Here is a 14230-nt window from a genome sequence, read left to right as displayed (position 1 = left end):
CTTCCTTCCTTCCTTCCTTCCTTTCTTTCTTTCTTTCTTTCTTTCTTTCTTTCTTTCTTTCTTTCTTTCTTTCTTTCTTTCTTTCTTTCTTTCTTTCCTAAGAACTGTTCTTAAGGGTCTGCAGACAGCCAACTGGGCTGCAGACAGCTAACACATGGTGACCTTCAAAATCTGATGCCAAGTCTATGGCCACATTTACCAATGACCTTTCAATTACAAGGTCAGATTCCGGTATGTCCAATCACTTAGGAACTAGGGCTGGTTAAGTAGGTCCCTGGACTGTTAGAGATAGAACAAAATTTATGGATCCTTTTGTCTGACCCTTCATGTTACAGCTGTGGAAACTGAGGGCCCAAATAGAGGAATTTCCGTCTCTGGGAATTGACCAGATTCATAAAGCTAATAATTATTTTTGAGTAATCCAGGATCACTGGATCATGAAATAAATTCTGAAAGGACCTTAGAGGTTATATAATTTAACCCTTCACTTTAGAGATAAGGAAACTAAAACCTTTGCAGTTAAAGTGGCTTTACATGGTCAAATGGGTAGGAAATGGTAGGGCTGAGATTTGAACCCTGGCCTTCTGACTATATATCCAATTATGGTCCATGGTAACACACATAGCTAAAACTAACATGTTCTGATGCCTAGCTCAGTACATTTTCTATACAAACCATGGTACCTCACAAAAGAAAAGAGAGAACTATTATAGGTGGTCATGAGTAAACTTTGATAATCTCTAAAATGTGATACAGACAGCAAAGTTGTATAGCAGATTGAGTGCTGCTCCTGAAGCTTGGAAGACTTATCTTCATAAGTTCAAATTCATCCTCAGATACCAACTAGCTGTGTGAGCTTGGGCAAGTCACTTAACCCCTGTTTGCCTCAGTTTCCTCATATGTAAAATGAACTTGAACTGGAAATAGCAAACCATTCCAGTATCTTTGCCAGGAAAATCCCAAATGGGATATGAAGAGTCAGACATGACTCAAATGACTGAACAAAAGTAACAACAACATTAGACCTTGTAGCTATATTCCCTTTCAGCCTGTTCAGTCTTTCCAAGCTTGAAATAATAAAAGAAACACATGTGATTTCTCTCTCCGTACTCCTTATTGAGTAATAAAATATTGTGCACTCCCCAAAAGAATTATCTCTGTCAACTTAGTTAAAATTTTCAAAATGTTAATACATTCATCAAAAATGACAAATAACAGTGAAAAACAAAACTACTTAAACAATGAAAAAGAAAGTCTATGCCTCTAATAAATTATCTGTATGTTCTCTTGTCCCCTTCCTTTAACCTTGCCACCAGAATGATAAAAATCAACATCTGGATTGTTTTCCCTCTGAATCCACCTCTATTCTTTTTCTCCCCTAGGTATTGCTAAATTTTACTCATCTGCAAACAAGATGGTTAGACTAGATCATCTCAAAGGTTCCTTCCAATTTTATGAAACAAATCAACCTGAACAGCTAAATCATCACTCAATTATTAACCGTTTACTGTGTGCTGAGGATATAAGCAACAAGGCAGTCCCTTGATCTTAAAGAGCTTAATGGGAGAAAAAGACCTTTGAAAATGAAACATGGAGGCTCTGGGCTCCTCCTCAACATGGAGGTTCTGGAAACAACTCATCAATAAGAAAAGGAATAAAATGGAATACATATGGCACCTAGTTAATAAAGAAGGACCTGGAGGGTACAGCTGATAAAGTGGATGTTGATAGCCTCTCATCTGAAGAGGATTTTTTTTTGTTGGCTAAATCAATGAATATTTAACTTCTGTTTATCTCAGTTTCCTTAAGTGTAAAATGGTTAAAATAATAGTACTTACCTCCCAGGGTTATAGTGAGGATTGAGTGAGATAATATTTATAAAGTACTTAGTAGAGTATCTAGTATAGTAGGTGGCAGTATTATTACTTATTAAGAAAATAGAAATGTAGTATTCTCCTAGGCTTGCTGGAAATAATTTTAGTTCTTTTCTCCATTCCCTCTGATTAAGAGATAATGACTATAAGGCTTTTTTTTTTTTTTTAGGAGAACTCTTACCTTCTGTCTTAATATCAATTCTAAGATAGAAGAGCAGCAAGAATAAGCAGTTGGGGTTGTTTGTGGCTTGTTCAGGATCACATAGGTAGGAAGTATCTCCAGCCAGGCTCGAACTCAGGCCTCTTGATTCCAAGCCTGGCACTGTCTACTGTGCTATCTAACTGCCCCTACTTTTGTAAGTCTTACCGACTGACAGACTTCTTAACAAGCTTCCATTAGAAAGCAAAGGTAGGACTTTGCTCTTGGAGTTTAAAATACTGGGTTTGAATTCCAGGTCCAAGATTTAATTTGTTCTCTGACTCTCTGTTACTTAATTTCTCTGTGATTAATGCTTCTTCATCTGTAAAATGGGCACTACAAATGGCCAATCTCATAGCATTATGAAGAAAACCCTTTGGAAAAATTCAGGGGGGGTATAGAAATTATTACTTGGGATGAGAAAGACCAACCAGATTACATGTGTATGTGTGGGGTGCCTCAGCTCAAGTGGTGAGGAGAAGAAGAAATTGAGATTGGAAAGCAAAAAGCAAAGAGAAAGAGCTCTGGTTTCCCAAAAGAAATTCCATTCCCCCAGACCCAGATTTCTCTTGGGTCCCCTGATTCTTTCCAGGTTTGAAATGATCTAGGAAACAGATGTCCTTTCCCTCTCTCCAACCACCTTTTGGAAGTCATACTTTTTTAAGGACACTAACTTTTAGGTCAAGCCACCTGAGGAGTAGGAAGTCCCTAACATAGTTCATTTGAGATAATAGACTTGGAGGTAGAGTGAGTAGGTTTGGTGACCAGAGAGGCCATTTGGGCAGGGGAATATTAAAGGCAAATTCCTGAGATCTTATTAGACAGATAGATGTGATGACACCATGATCCTGGGATGGGAGCTAGCCTGAGCAGGGTTGTGCTGGAGCCAGCTCATACCAGCTTGGAAGAGCCTAATAGTTAAAATTTCAATGTGAGCATTAACACCTCAGAAAATTGGCAATTGTTACAAATTAGGGTTTGATCTGTTGTTTTGTTGGTTACTGGGCTTTTTAAAAAATGATACAGAGAATGTTAACAATGCAGATTAAACATAAAGGTATATCATGGGAGGCAACTGGGTGCTCTCAGTGGATTGAGAGTCAAGCCTAGGGATGGGAAATCCTGGGTTCAAATCTGACCTCAGATATTTTCTTAGCTGTGTGACCCTAGGCAAGTCACTTAACCCTCATTGTCTAGCCCTTATCACTCTCACTCTTCTACTTTGGAACCAACACACATTATTGATTCCAAAACAGAAGGCAAGGGTTAAAAAAAAAGTATATTGTGTATATACATACACAGAGACAGACAGACAGACAGACACACACACACACACACACACACACACACACACACACACTCTTTTCCTGGAGAGCCAACTAGCTAAATATTTTCAATGTTAAACGCTTTTCCAGTACAGCCCTAGAACAGGGAGAGACAAAACTGATGCTCCTGAGAACTGTTTTGGCTTACAAAGAAAAGCTATAAGTTTCAGATCTTTTTCATACTACCTGTTCTGATCCCATCATATAATCCCTTTTTTGCCTGTAAACTTGGTTGTCCCTCAAACAAAATCCCTTTGGAAATGCATACTAGTACACTGGCAAGTCTTTTGCCTTAAACCTTGCATTCACACATGCTTAGTTAATGTATTCACTGAAACTGAGATTTACATGTTGAAATTCCTTTTTTATTACTGCCTTCTTTCTGCCCTGTTTATTGATGCCACAGTGTTTAGTCTCCAGGAAGCTATCCTGAGTTCCTGAAATGAAAACCACCTCCCTGAGGCATAGCTTTTAGCATAGTGACTCATTGGTTGGCACTTATATCTTGGCATATAAGTCAAAAGCCAGAAGTTTTGGAGAGATTTTATTTTGGTATCCAAGAGAGAAGGAAATACCTGGTGCAACTTGTCAGCTTTCAGAGGAGAAAAGAGGGAATCAACAATTTTTAAAAGATGGTATCCTGGGTGAAGGCAGGGGTGTTTATAAGCATAAAGCACGTGAGGCTGCTTCTTGGCCAAATGACCCAGGTATCCCTTCTGTTTGTGGAAGCTGGTCTAGGCTGGTGAGAAATGTTTCTCATCCCTTGGATATGCTCTTGAATGCTTCACTAGATAGATGACTTCGGCAGGAGAAGGCTGGAATAGTCTTTCAAAAGGAAGCCAGCAGAAGTACTGGCAGAGGGGAAATCCCCAGGGACTGACACAGAAGACTGAAGAGATGTTTTCCCTGAGTGCATTAAAAAAGGCACAAAGACCCTTTCCAAGCCTTACTAGGAAAAAAAGATTGATTTTTTTCCCTCAGAATCAGGTTTATGTTTTATTTTAGTGTGACAGGCAAGTGAGGAGAGAGCTAGTATAAATGGGCAGAGATGCCATGACCTGCCTGCTCCCATCCCATCCCATTCCACATCACGGTGCCTTTGGCAATGCCATACTTTGCAAGCAAGGTCATATGGCTAAAAATGGGTCCCAACTAGTAAGTCTAATCCCTGTCGGTTCTAGAGTGCGTATTCGGTCTTCCTGTACTCACAGCCTCAGAGTTGGAAAGGATCTGAAGAGATATCTGATCTCACTCCTACCTGAAATATAATACTGTAGCAACACCGTTTGCAAGGAACCATCCAGTTTCTGCTTAGAAATCTCTAGTCAAAGGGACTTCAATAGCTACTTAAGAAAGTTGTTGCACTTTGGAACAGTGCTAATTATTAAATGTTTTTTTTTTCTTGTTCATTCATTTCAGTTGTGCCTGACTCTTTGTGACACCATTTGGGATTTTCTTGGAGGGGTTTGTCATTTCCTTCTCCAACTCATTTTATAAATGAGGAAACTGAAACAAACAAGGTTAAGTGATTTGCCCAGGATTATACAGCTAATAATTGTCTGAGCCAGATTTGAACTTAGGTTTTCTTGACTCCAGGCCTGGCACTCTAGCACTCTGGAAGAGGGCAATAGGGAAGCTTCTTTCCTGTATGACTTGGGAAAGGTTACTAATACCCTCTCCTCATGTGTGAGAGATTTTGTCAAACACTTTCCTGATAGCTAAATAGATGACATTTTTCATTTTCCATCAGTTACCTGACAGTCTACAAAAAGGAAAATTAGTTTAGTTTGGTAGGTTTCAAGAATCCAAGCTGTCTTGGAGTGACCACTACTTTTTTTACTAGGGTATTTGAGTCGTTCAGGACTAGCACCTCTGTTGTGGGGGCTTGCTGAACCCTTTTCTTGACTGCTCATCCACTTTTGTGTGTCCTCCAGCTCTTACCTACGCCTCCAGGAAGCTGTAGCATGCACAGTAGTGATACCTGGTAAACTGTCTCAGCAGATGGGCTAAACCAGTTTGAAGGACACCACCAGGTCTTAAACCCATCAGTGACCTGGGAGAGTTGTCTACCACAAGCATGTGAAGCCCAGTGCAAATGAGTAGATGAGAACAATTTGTTCCAAAACCATGAATACAATTGAAGCAGGCACTGTGGAGCACTTAGAATACTGGAGGTCAAGTACTGTATCCTGGGCCATCACCAATCATCTTGACTTTTGCCTTGTCACTGAACTTCGGTGACTGGAAGAAAGAATAAGGCTGACAACTTTGTGCAACTTTGCCTTACTTAAATCAGACTCATGCATAAGACCAGACATAATCAAGATATCCCATGATGTCACTTGTCTTCTTTGAAAATGAAGGATAAACAACAACAATGGCTCAAGTTCTCAAAGGAGAATAAGGTAAAAAAAAATAAAAGCTCTAGATTTAGTCAGGAGATGGGTTCAAGTTCCATCTTGAACTATATTGGCTGTATGACGTTGGGAAAGTCACTGAACTTTAATTTCCTTGGAAATTTTAATTCTTCATCTCTCAAATGACTACTTGCTTCCTTTCCATGCTCTTTTCCAATCTAATTTAATCAGATCTCTCTGGAGCTCTCACTGGAGTAGCACTAGTCTTTCTAGACTTCCTTTTTTTCTTTCCTTATCAAAATAAGCTATAACTGACTAGTGAGTTTAACTTTCAAGAGCTTCCATTTCCTCTTATACTGACTTCCTCTTTAGAGTTCTATGGCACGGAGTATTTATACCTATGATATCCTTGGATTCTTTGAAATCTACTCCCTTGAAATCAATGGCACGTATTCAACTCTGGTGTGTTCTCCTAATCTATCATGAACTCAAAGTGGAATCCTGACCATGTCAGCACCTCAGTAAATTCCAGGGGTTCTCTGTTATCTCCAGGATCAAATGAAAGCTTTTCCCACTCTAGTCCCCTCTTCCATTTTCAGTCTTAGATTTTACTTACATTTTACTTCTCTCTGCACATTATACCATCCTACAGCACCAGCTGTAGTTAACATTCTTTGTATAGGACCCTCCGTCTACTTTTTCATTCCTTGCCTTTTCTTTGGGTGTCCCCCTGATGCGGAATGTTCTCCATCCTCACCTATGACTCCTGGCTTTCTTCAAGGCTTAGCTTAGATCCTACTTTCTACAAGATAATTTCCCCAATGTCTGCCACTGCTAATGATTTCCTTTTGAGATTACTTTGCTTTAACTCTGCATGTATCTTGTATGTACAATTCTTAATAGGTTGACTTCCTCATTAGACTGTAAACTCCTTGAGGGAAGGGCTCATGATTTTGCCTTTAAGACTGCTTGTTGACATTGCTTCCTTTGAAAGTTTCTGTCATTTCTTCTTTTTTTGAAGGGGTTTTCACTCTGTCTCCTTGTTGATTCTTTCACTTCTGTATTCATTATGGTCAGAGAGGATTTTTGTGGTGAAATGGCTCTGCTGCCCTGGTTACTCCTCCATCTTGGCTCCACCCCTGGAAGTCTCTGCCATTTCTTCTTCATCAGCCAAGTGAGCATGTTAGTCAGAATCTGGTCCAAAATAATAGCCTCCTTCCTTTAAAATTTTTTATTTCTCTACTTTCTTTAAGTTTTAATCTCCATGAAAGCAAATTACAACCTATCAACTGCTTTGCTTTTTAGCTGGAAGATTACAGAGGGCAACTGTATATGGTTGAAGTCCTCCAGCTTTGTGACCTAAAACAGGAATTCATTATCCATTTGTTTCTTCTGGGCTGGTGGTTTATAACACAGTCATGATATAACCTCTATTTTCCTTTTGATGTTTAGCCATATATCCTCCATTATCCCTTCCTCTGAAGGTTTGTTTATTCCCACATAAGGTGGATATTTTCAAGACATGCAGTGCTATATATCCTTTAAACTTTTCATTTTCTTCCTGAATGAAGAATAAGATATATTTCTTGACCTTTTTGGAAATTTCTACTATTTTATCAGATCCTTTCCAAGGGGGATATTTAACTTGAGGCTACAGAAAGAGAAAGATTTTGATAGCAGGAAGAAAGAAAGTCAGAGCCTGGAAGAGCATGATTGGTTGAGATGATGTTAATAGAACCCTCACTGGGTTCTTTGGCATTAGCACTGGGTAACTGGGTGCCAGGGGATAGGCAGCATGACAACACAAGGTATCTGGGATGGGGACAATAAAGGGTGTTGAAACTGAAAGTAGACTATTACCCAAGATGGTGATGGCAAACCTATGACACGTGTGTCAGCACTGACACGCGTAACCATTTTTGATGACACGCTGCTACATTGTGACGCATACAGAGAAGTCTGGGTCTACATGCCGAGGATGAAACATTTGCTGTAGTGTAGTGTAGACACTCTATGCACTATAGATGAAAATTCTACCTATATTAATTTACCTATTTTGGTTTATTAAATATAGTTATATATTACAATTATACATTTTTGTTACTTAAACTATAAATATTGGGAAATTATGGCTTTTTTTCTCAAAGTGGCAGACCACCCGATTTATGCTTGGTTTTTTGACGAATTTTGACACACCAAGCTCAAAAGGCTGCCCATCACTTACCTAAGAAAAAACCTAGTTCCTTTACAGTTTTGTGCTTACCTTGTCTATGTAAAGAAGCCAGAGTGGAGCTGAGAGTAGAGTTTCATATGATGGGCCATTACATTAACAGAGTTGAAATCAAAAGAGTGAAATAGAAATACGGTAGTTGTATTAGGTCTAGAGATGAGCTTCCATCGATGCTTCCTAGTTCAGGTGACTCTTCACAGACATGCCCACTTAAAGAATGAGCATTATTTGGAGAAGTTCCTAGAGCAGGAGGGTTCTTTAAATACATTCAATGTGTGGGGAAAATAAAAAAGAACAAAACAATGGGTCATAATCTTATTTTCTTTTCCTCGTGTAAACATTGTGCATCTGTTAAAATTGTTCTTTGAAATGATGCGAAGTTGTTCCATCTGCAGAGAACACTGGCGGGATACTGATTATGGCATAGAAAATAGTAAAGGTTAGCCTAGGAACAGGAACCTTGATTGATAATGACTTCTTGTTGTATCAGCAGAAAGGACAGGATCCTGGATATTACAATCCCTAATTAACCCTTTAAAACCTCTCCGATTTCAGTTTCCTCAGACGTGAGAATGCTTATGAGACAGCTTAAATGATATGTCTTAGAGTCCTACTAGTCTGCCTTCTGCTAACTGGATCATCCTGGATTTCTTAGAATGGCTTCACATTTCCTGATGGCAGTTAGCATGTAATAGGATTCCAGGACTTATTTGGACATGAAACAGTCACTCAGAGAAGGGGTCAAGCACTAAATGTTGAGAGAATAATGCTCTAGTGGAATTGGAAAGAATAATGTCCGACATGTGGCTTAGTCATTTGAGAAAGGTAATGCTAACTTGCTGTATGTGATTCCAAGCATAGCAAAGCCATATAGTGTCTGCTTGTTTCCTAACCATTCCTAAATTAACGCTCTGCAATCTGTTACATAAATCTCTATTTTCTTATTTTAGGTTTAGCCAGCATTTTGCTAGTGAATAAATCAGACATCCCAGATGTCATTCCTCCCTGACTTGATATAAATCACAACCAAATGGCTTGTTGGGTTTGCTACAATCACTTCACATGTCAATGAAATCTAATATTACTTCTAGATTATTTTTTCAAGGAGGAATGATATCATTCACTATCAAATGGGCATTAGAGAAGTATATTTGAGTCCCCGTTTGAGACCTAAATGCTGTGGGGGCTTCTAACAAACTCTTCTTTCACGATTGTAACATTCGAAACTGAAGTAGGATATTCATCCCACATAGACAGGTGGGGTTTTTTCCTGCTAGTAGTAAAATGTGTCAAAACTATAGAAGCTTTGCTGATTGGAGTAAGTGTCCTTATATGGCCAGGGAAAGGAACCAGGTCGATTGTTAATATGCCTCTTTATTATATTCCATTGACAATTAAGACTTTTATGAAGAAGAATGCTATCCACATCTAAAGAAAGAATTGTTGGAATAGAAATGCAGATGAAAGCATATGATTTATCACTTGTTTATTTGGGTAGGATTTGGAGTTTTGGTTTTATAAGATTATTCTCTTACAAAAATGAAAAATATGGAAATATGTATTGAGTGATAATACATGTATAACCCAGTAGAATTGCCTGCCAACTCAGGGAGGGGGAAGAGGGGAGGGAGACAACATGAATCATGCAACTTTGGAAAACTTCTGTGTAAATTTGTTATTGGAATAAAACAAAGATTAATTTTTTTTTGAAAAAAGAAAAAAGAAAATCAAGACTTTGCTCAGTAGATATAATGGCTTCCTCAGATGAACACTTATTAAAATATAACAGAAGACTCTTGCTCATATACAATTTGGACCCAGATGGCCTCTGAGTTACCTATCAGTCTAAGATTTTATGAGTCATAGCAATAATATCACTGTTGTAGTAATAATTATTCTGTGAGTCATGGCAATAAGTCATGTACAGTGCTTTAAAATGACAAAGCAAATTACATTCTCTTATTTGAATCTCACAATATCCCTGTAAAAAAGGCAAAAGTATTTCTAACCTCATGTTACAGATGAGGAAACTAAGGCTCAGTTACTTCAGAGACTTACCTGAGGTTACACAGTTATTAAGTGGTTGGGACTTGACTCAAAGAAATTATACTTGAAGCCCAATTTTTTTCTTTATTTCAAAATGATTTGCTACATTAAAAAAAACCCACATGGCTATTAGTTTCCAATGACACCTATCTTTTTTTGTTTAAAATTTTAATGTCTTTTAATTTTTAAAAATCTATTTTCGCTCCTTCCCGCGCCTCAGTATTGGGGAAAGAAAAACAAAGCTGTATAGTTAAATGAAATGAATGGGCCTTCCCTTTAAATATAGCAAAAAAAAACCAATGCATTGGCTATGGGTAACAATGTATACTTAATTGTGTACTGGTAGTGAACTAGTCCTCTACCAAATATTTTTCAAGGCCAGGTCTATGAAGTCAAAATTGGTCTCTGCATTGATGAGAGTTTTAATGTTTTTCAATGTTGTTTTCTTTAGCATGATTGTCATGATCATATACCATCTTTCCTTACTTCTTCCTGCATTTTCATGTAAGTCTTCTGTAATAATACAAGTAAAATCATTAAATGTAATATTAATTTTTAAAAAAGAGTGTGGTTGCCATTTATAAAATTAACTCTCAAATGAGGAGTCTGTTAGTAACTCTTGTAAGAAATTAAATTAAAGATTTGACTAAATATGTAAGAATTCTAAAATAATACAGTGGTTGCCAATTTAAAATATTATAGCTCAAGTCAAAATGACTTTTAATAGCTTTTATTTATGAAGAGGCAGAAATAGTAAGAGTAGAAAAATATAAAAAGAGGATAGAGAAGATATCTAGCTTATCACACTAAATATTGCTCTGGCACTGGCTCAGCCTGGCAGGGCTTATTAACCCTCAATCAGAGGACCCAGATCTCTACCCACATGGCCTCCTCCAAGAGGGAAAGGCCTCTTTGGAACTAATCTCTCTCCAGAAGCCAAGAAAGGAAAGCCAACTACTCAATTACCCAAGAGCCAATCCAAGAGTCAAAGTCCTAAGTCGAAGCTGAGATCCAAGTCGTATCTCCAAGCTGTAGTCTCAGTCTAAGATCCTCCAAGCTGAAGGCCCAAGCTGAAGCTCCCCAGCCAAAGACTTTCAGGACTTTTTTATAGTCACCTCTTTTCCCTTCCCCTCTCCATAGGGGCCAATCACAGCTTCCCAATTGCCTAGCACTGCCCATGGGGGCAGTGTCTGTGGGATCCACTTCTCAACCTCTGAAGGTGTCAACTCTTATTATAGGATTCACAAGTTTCTCATTATTTGGGTTAACAGGGTGGAGCTCTCCAAGAGAGTGACTGTGAATTCCCTTACTTAGTATTAAGTAGGGGTTAAGTAGGGATGTTTTCAGTTTTTGGTCATTAAATTAAAAGTTGCTGATTGATAGACAAAGAACATTTGATTCACACTTCACACTCTTTAACAATTAAGTTTTTAATAAAAATGGAGATATAAAAAAAAGTGAAGTGTAGGAAAGGGACAGAAAATATCACCTATCTAAAATAATACACTGAGCAGAATCAGGAAGCCTGCCAAACTACCAAACTCCGCACAAGCCCTAGAATACACAGCAGGCACCAGAGCTCCCACTCCAGACTGTCTTCTACCACCTCGCCAACCTAGAGAGAGAGAGAGAGACCCTCATACACCGCAACTTTTTACTTCTATCCCCCTCCCACCCTCAAAGTACACACATAAAATGGGATGTAGGGGTAGGACAAACTTAGGGAGTGTTTTCTATCCACACACTTCCCAAGTTTGTCATATTTTCTGTTTTTCATGGCTCTAGTGTTTTCCTGTTATAACTTGCTGCTTCTTGAGAAAGAGAGGTCTGCTACTAACACCCAAGATCCCATACCAGCAGCATATTCTTAATTTATTTATCTGTTCATTCATTAACTCATGTGTGCATTTATTCAACAGACTTTCTTGAGTGCCTACTATGCCCAAGGCACAAAGCTAGAAATTTCAGTGCATTTAATTGTCATCAACTAGTTTGGATGAGTTAATACAGTCCAGTTTGCAGTGCATAATTGGTGAACCAACCTCAATGCTGGTTGGGTAGCTCTGAAAAGAAAACAAACAATATTTGGAATGTGCCACTCTTAAATTTGTCATTGATATTCAGATGTTGACTATGGAATGAAAAAAATGCATGACCCTCGCCCCATTGCTGTCACTGAAAATCAATATTCCACTTGCATATATATTCATACAAGTAAATGTGCATACATACATACATATTTATGCATATGTATAAATATATAGAGAGAATCTCTGCCACGGTCTCTGTCGATTAAATCATTGGAGGGAAATAACTAAATGCAGCCAAAGACTTTCAAGGATTGCAAAGTTTAGAGAGGGGAATGGGTGGAGTTTAGCTTAATGTAATATTTGGCAAGAAAGAATTAAAGTTTATATTTCATAAGTCAGAATAATTTATTGTGTATATACTCTATCTTGGAAATAATTTCAATTAATTGAGTAGTACAAAATGCAGCAATGAAATCATGAAGTAGATAAAATGTCAACCTGCTTTGGAGTTTCATTTTGAAATCCCAAACACAAGCTATTCTTTCAAGGTTGGTGAGCTTAGTTATTCACTGGGACTCTATCATTCTGAAGCAGAGAACAGAGAAATTTTTTCTTTAATGCTTCTCAAAGCTGAGGAATTGTCTTATTTCCTTTAAGGCCCTTGGGCTTTGGCCATTCAGGTTAAGATAATGAGGGTAATGACTTGAGAATAAAAAAGAAGAACTCATATTTTAATATTCCCTTGTACACTACAGAGTCCCTCTCAATGAAATATGAGGTATTCAGCTCAAGAGTAATTATTCCCATTTTGCAAATGAGGAAATTGAGGCTCTATAATTCTAAGCAACTTGATAAGGTCCTATGGGTGATATAAGAGAAAGTCGGGGCTTGCTCTTGGGTTTTCTTGCTTCAAGTCCTGTATGCTTTCCACTACCCAGGCTGCCTGAGTGTATAAACATTTGGACTAAACAGCTGGTTTAAACATGTCTTCCTAAAGACACAAGCAGATTTAGTTTAGTGTACCGCAACTCCCCCCCGTTTCTGTGGGAATACAGACGTCAGGAGGTAGAATAAGGAATAATAGGAACCATTCTATCCAGCGACCTGACTTTGCTGATTTTGTGAGATGTAACCTTTTTGTTTTTGCGTTTAATAATTGCTTTTCCTTTTGTTTCCACTTACCAAGTCATCATTAAAAAAATCCTTACCTCCTGGCTTAGAATCAATACCCTGTACTGGTTCTAAGGCAGAAGGATGGTAAAGGCTAGGCAAAGGGGATTAAGTGACAGCTAGGAAATGTCTGAGGCCAAATTTGAACCCAGGACCTCCTATCTCTGGGCCTGACTCTCTATCTACTGAACGACCAAGCTGCCCCTTTGAGTTATCATTTAAGGATCATTTTCTCATATGGCTCCCACTATCATCCTTCTCTGATACAGGAAGGTATGTGACCAAAAGTCCAAATTCATCTCATCTTGGAATGTTGAGAGAGAAATCTAGAGATTGACAGCTCAGTAACTCCAAAGTCTTAGTTGTTAGAAGATGGACCTGTGTTCATCTCTAGCTTGCCCCAACCAATTACATGCCTCAAGCAGAACTCATCCTCTTCTCACCACTTCAACTACTCCTCTTCCTCTGGCACCCCTCTTTTCTGGTACCCAGACAAACAAATATGTTATTCTTTTCCCTTCACCCTCCCACATCCCTCAAATCTAATTATCTGCTAAGTCTTATTAATTCTACCTTCACAGCATTCCTCACATTCATTGCTTCCAATCTCCCAGCCACATTAGTTTAGTCTTTCATTATCTATTATCCCTACTATGTCAACAACTTCTCTAATGATCCCCTGCCTCATTTCTCCCCTCTCCAATTTATCCTACACGCAACTACCAAATTGGTATTCCTACAGCACAGGTCTTACCATGTTATTCCACTCAATGATGAAGAAGTTCTCAAAGCTCCTGGTTAAACAGAGACTTTTTTGTTAGGCATATAAAACCTTTCACAGTCTGGTTCTAATCCATCTCTCTACACCAGGGATTCTTAATCCAGGATCCATGAACTTAAAAAAAAGTTTATAATTATTTCAATATACTTCCTTTTGGATACCAGTCTCCTACCTTTGAAGTAAGGGGAGAGGTACCTTTCTGTTGAATCAAGTCCCCT

The sequence above is a fragment of the Gracilinanus agilis genome, chromosome 4 (genome assembly GCF_016433145.1).
Source record: "Gracilinanus agilis isolate LMUSP501 chromosome 4, AgileGrace, whole genome shotgun sequence".
Lineage (NCBI taxonomy): Eukaryota > Metazoa > Chordata > Mammalia > Didelphimorphia > Didelphidae > Gracilinanus > Gracilinanus agilis.
Note: the sequence above shows the minus strand (reverse complement) of the source record.